Below are 6,000 nucleotides of genomic sequence, written 5' to 3' on the forward strand. Positions count from 1 at the left end.
GTTTTGGACCTTCGGTCGAAACACGTATTGTTTTCCTAAGTGTTTTTATTATTTTATTTATTTTTTTTTTATTTTTTTGGGGGGGGGGAATCAGAGTTTGCAGCCAAAACGGTACATGATGCAAACATCTGCCGACGTAGCCAACGTAAATGTGATCTTTTCATGAAATATATTATTTTTTTGACAACCAGGAAATGTTTTACGGGTGGGACAAGAAATAATCTCAGATTGTCCATATCTTGTGTAATTTCTCAACGGATCTTTTTCGGGTTTTCATTTTTTGGATTCTTTGGACGAATCCCAAAGGGCTGATCTGATTGACGGTTTTTCGAAATTCAGAAGTTCGCTCGATTAGTTTTAGCATCAAGTATTTGCAAAATATTTTTTCGACATTCAAGATATCTCGGTCATTATTTGAGGTATCAAGTTGAAACTTGGTAGGAATAAGAAACAGATCGATGTCTTCAAAATGGCATACTCACAAATTTTGTGACGGCTTCGTGAAACTTTCTGAAATTACCGACGCGAAGCTTTCCGATCTTTCACGGACATGAATAGTTCTCTCCGTTATAACAAATAGACCAAAAATGGTGTTGTTAGCCCCAGATATTATCTTTCATTTTCAGAGACCTTGTTCGATAACATTTTCAACCGTTTGGCCGCCATATTGAATTTTACAAAAAAACTTTCAAATCGATATTCAGCCGTCATTTTGTTTCCGATTTTTGTTTTGTTTTGAACCTACTCCAAATGGCAACAATTCAAATGGAGCTGATTTTTGAATTTCGATTTCGTTTACTTCCGGTTTCACATTGAATTTTATTCGACTTTTCAACTTCTATCTGGTGACCTAACCTTTTAATGACCCTTGACCTTTGTATATATGATAAGCCGCATGTTTACCAACAATTAATATCAAAAGGTTCGGTCTTGAAGTATAACTTCCCGTATTATTAAGAGTTCAATATGACAGGTTTTTCTTTTTTAATAGGTATTGGATCTTACTATACTCAATAATGCATGGTGTATCGTGATTGTTGAAATGGTGAGACACGACGTGATCTGACATACCAAAACACGTCATTACCCCTTCGGATTCTAGTTTTTATCTGATTCTGATGATACCTAACAGCTATTTATACCCCAAAGATATGGGAGCCTTTGATATCCGCGCATATCGGACCGTAGCTTCCTGGATTATGTCCCCTGATTGCAAGAAAAATCGCTATTTTGTGCAGCTGGGTCCATATCATATGGAAGATCACCTACATTAAAGTTAACACCCTTACTATCGGCATTGGTGCAAATTAAAACTTATATATTGCCTTTAGAATCATTAATATTATCTGGCTGTCCCCTCTCTGAAGGAGTGGTCGACAAACTCTTTGAACTCTTCTTGTTTTGGTGCCATGTTAAAACTAAATGAAAATATTTAATTTGTTTTGTAGATATGCCGAAGGCAAAACAATAATACGCACTACTAACTTACGTTTCACGTTCACCAGGTGTAATTGTCACATGCTAACCATGTGCATAACAAGTGCTGGCCGTATCTTGGTGCACGAAATTGGTTAATTTTAAGTCACAAGTATTCCACAAACACTACTGATACACGTTCAGCTGTACGTGACAACAACGGTGTCCGTACTATTTATAAAACTTTCACCCGAACCCCACAATGTCGCAGTGAATCGTAGCGGAATGTCCCACAGGGTCAGTACCATCTTGAGCTATTCTTGGTCCACATCTATGGTCTAAAATACAAATATGAAAAAAATAAATTTTGTTGTCGGGTGATAAAATCACAACATGACAGTCTTGCTTTTATTAATCGATTTTTACATATTGCCTGATTTTCATGTGTCAGGCCTTTTGGTCAAACTTTTTGAAAGGTTTTGAGCGCCCAGTCAAGGGTTTTAATATTGTTTAGTGAGTATAATCTATTAACGTTCGATTAACTAGGATCATAATGCAAATGGGTGAATAAGTTGTCATTTACTGAAATAATCACTCTTGTTTCCCGCGCGGCTCACGATCTTTGACCTATCAGATTTGTTAACTTCGTTCAAAATTTGGTAATAGTTTGTATGAAAATTATTGTTGTCTTCTGTTGTCATAGAAGATTGTAGCTAGGTTGTGTATAGCTGCAATTTGTAGCCGTGATAATTCTTATCTACTGCTGCAATTGATACACTATTCGAGGCTTTGAGCAAGTACAATTAGGTTCAATTGCAAAATTTTCAACACATATCATAACAGTTTGCATGGAATTAAGTAATTATGTTACAAATAGTGAAGAGCGGAACACTGAAATCATAATCTTATCTTACCGAACAGTTTTTTTTTGTTTTTTTCGAGTGACATGACACCCCGTGATTCTGGTTCGGTGGCCATTTTATTGATTATAAATTGATCAGAAATTTCTATGTTAAGCTATGTACAGTACAGTTTGGGGTATGTGTTATTGGAAATTAAGGGAGTTATAGGCCAGTAACATTTTTGTAATCAATTGACTTGCTCAAAGGAAGGCCTTAAGCGACCCAGATACGTTCAGTTTTTCCGTGATATCAATTAATTGACGAAGAAATTGAACGTGGGTAGAAAAGATCGACGGCGAATTAATTGAAACAATTTAATTGAATCAATTAATTGAAGGATCAAAGTTCCTTTGATATATATTGACGACTCGTCAATTAAATTGACCCTGTAAGCTACAAATGTAGTTCCAGAGATGCTTTCATCTCGAAGTTTTCGTCAATTGACGAAAAAATTGAACGTGTATGGGCGCTTTAGGACGGTCAACTACTGTGGCTGGAGCAAGACGGAAGACATCGGTCGTGGAACTATTTCTATGTCATGTTTTGATCGGGGTTAAGTTGTTATATGAGGTGTTTTTTTATATGTTAAAAAATGGTATGTAAACCATGCGTTTTATGATTAAAGGGAGACAATAAAATAAAATCAAGTATGAACAATCCAAACCATTAGACAAAATTCGAAGTCCTACAAAAATGATATAGCCAAAATAGTGTAATCAGCAAATAGACTATCCACCGTGTACAAAATACACGACAAACAGTTGTAACAGGTTTCCGGAAGAGTAAGCTTTTATTCCATTACTGACCATCTGGTAACTTGTATCATACATGCTTAAATAGACAAGTTACCGATGTGCATGTCATCTAGTTACTTACTGATTGTAATTCTCAATATAGCAATACCCACACTGCAAGGTAGGTTATATTATCATGTTTATAGCATGACTATTATGTTACAATCGAAGTCCATTTCATCAATGGATGAATGGTTAGCGTGTGCGCGCTGTATCACAAAGTCTGTCATTGAGTCAACTGGCGTGGTTACATTGTCGAATCCAATGCTTATACACCATTACATTTGGAGTCATTCTATGTGTCTATGACTAGTCTGTGTCTACGATGCTATGACTTGCCATGTTTTTATTTTGCAAAATTCAAATCTTTTTCATATATATTAAGCCAGGTGTGCTGCTATTTTTTCATGATGTTTGGAATTTCGTATTAAGAACCGTATTTGAGTACACACATCCCCACCCACTTAATAAAGCTTACCGGTATTAGGACTTATACATTGTACTTTTTACATTATAATCAATATAAAATATATTTTATCAGAGCATTTAATATTGGCAGTGATACCTTTCCATATATCTATGTTATACTGTTTTTACATATATCTATTTATACACAAGGAAGTTTCAAACTGTCATTTGCTGGTAGACGTTAATCAGGGAATATTCACATCATGAAGAATCCTGGCTTACTATTGTTTATCACCTGTGTGTCTCTGTGTAGTATAAAAGGTAGGTCTACATTATTACATTATTATGTTTCAATTAACATAATATCAGTACATACTCGGACATAAGGTAAAATGTAGGTAACATAATCACAGTAAACAAGCTAGATGGAGTAGCTTCCTTGAATTTCACATTCATTTCAAATAATAAACACCAGAACGGTATAATTAGATTCTAAATTCAGATTTTGTAAGTGTAACGCTATTTATGTAAATCATAAATTATGACAACACATAATCAGATTTCTGTATTTGTTCAGCGTAAATGTTTATTCTATTTCATCATTTTTCTTTTTTCAACCTCGTGGGTTTTCTCTGAGTCCTTCGGTTTCCTCCAACTGCTAAATACCACTATTGAAATAAAATTGAACCATATGTTAGTCCCAAAATGACCTAGTTTGTGTCGAGTGAAAGTTAAACCCTATTGCTCTCTCTGGCATTATTTATATTATTAAAGGACAACGTTGGTGTCAGTCAATATTACATATTTGATAAGCCTGGTTAAGCACATTCCAAATATAATTTTAACAAAGAGATCGTTGCTAAGGTTGATCAATGACAAATATTTGAAGAATCAGGAAGTGACGCATCAAAAGGAAAACACTAGTTATCCTTATGCTCCCTACTATAGAAGGGAACTAAGCAGGTTTAATCTACCAACTTTACCACACCATTGCAGGTGATGGAAAGGGTGGGTCTGCAATAGTAACATACACACATTCCATTTTCAGCTCACTGCTAATTCTACTGAACGATACTAGTTTTGTTCATGAGGCATCCACGAACATATCAGTTTACAACATACAGCATTTAATGAAAATGTTTGTGATTATTGTAACATTACCCTTTAATTCAGTACATCATCTCTATTTAGTAAATGTAAACTGACTTTATCTATGACGAATACCTGAAACAGCCAAATCACTGGCGAATTCTGACAATTTATAACTACATGTATATATTGTGTACTTTGATAAACGATTAGCTGTTTATTAAGGTTTCAAATTGCGAACTATTGTTTTTGTTCGGTTATTATTTTTTTCCATTACCAAGAGTGAATATATCATATCATAATATGAATTAATTATTATGTTATATATTACAGGTGTGACAAGTATTACATTACACCCAAATCAATGGATACAAGGTGAATCAGCATCTTTAACATGTACAACTAATACGTCGATAGTTATAATTACTAAAGATTCTGTAACTGTAACTACTTGCATATTAACTAAACCATGTAAGATATTTGGTGACCCGAGTACAGCCACTACAAAATACAACTACAACATATACTATACAGTTAGTAAAACTAGTAACAGTGTTACTATTAATATAGCTATTGTATCTAAAGACAGGGATAATGGAGAATGGAAATGTGAAAATCCAGCTGTAGAAACTATTACTGTAGATGTCAAAGGTAAGTACATTAATTATTATACTTCTGCTGGATACTGTTTTAATGAAGAAATCGTTTAATTATACATATTCTGGTGTTTTTTTAATATAATGAAAATGTATGAAAGTAACATGGACAGATTATCTAGGCTTTAATGTCTATATATGCAATCCACGTCACTTCCTGGTTGTATATATGTAAACCAAGTGGGTAACTAGTTGTAATATTCACAAGGATAAGACTGTAAACCGATTCAAGGTGTGCAGTGTAACTATCTAATAGAAAATAGAAATGGGAATCTCCAATTGCAGATAATATCACTGTACGCAGTGTCATTTATATCAAAGAAAAAGTTCAGGTTTTCTGGATAATGTTGATCAAGAGGTTGATTTCACTTAACACAGTCAGTATTTCAAATAATATCAAGTTTACGTCTCCATTAACAAACACAGATTCGAGACTATAGCTGATGTTTCGACATCCTTGTTTAACATCTAGTAATCAAACACTGAAATAAGTAGCTACTGTATCTAAACAAACAAATTGTTGGATAAGTAAATTTAGTTATCTACTAACCGTAACAACACTCTATCCTTTATTCAACGTGTTTGTATATAATTTTCAGATAAACCTGATCTAGTTCTAACATCAACTCGTCACCACCAAATATAATGTTTTGTTTAATATGTGTATATAATTTGTATATAACTTCCAGCTAAGCCTGATGTACCTTCCAACATCAACTCATCAGCAATACGCCA

The sequence above is a fragment of the Patella vulgata genome, chromosome 8, assembly GCF_932274485.2.
Source record: "Patella vulgata chromosome 8, xgPatVulg1.2, whole genome shotgun sequence".
NCBI lineage: Eukaryota > Metazoa > Mollusca > Gastropoda > Patellidae > Patella > Patella vulgata.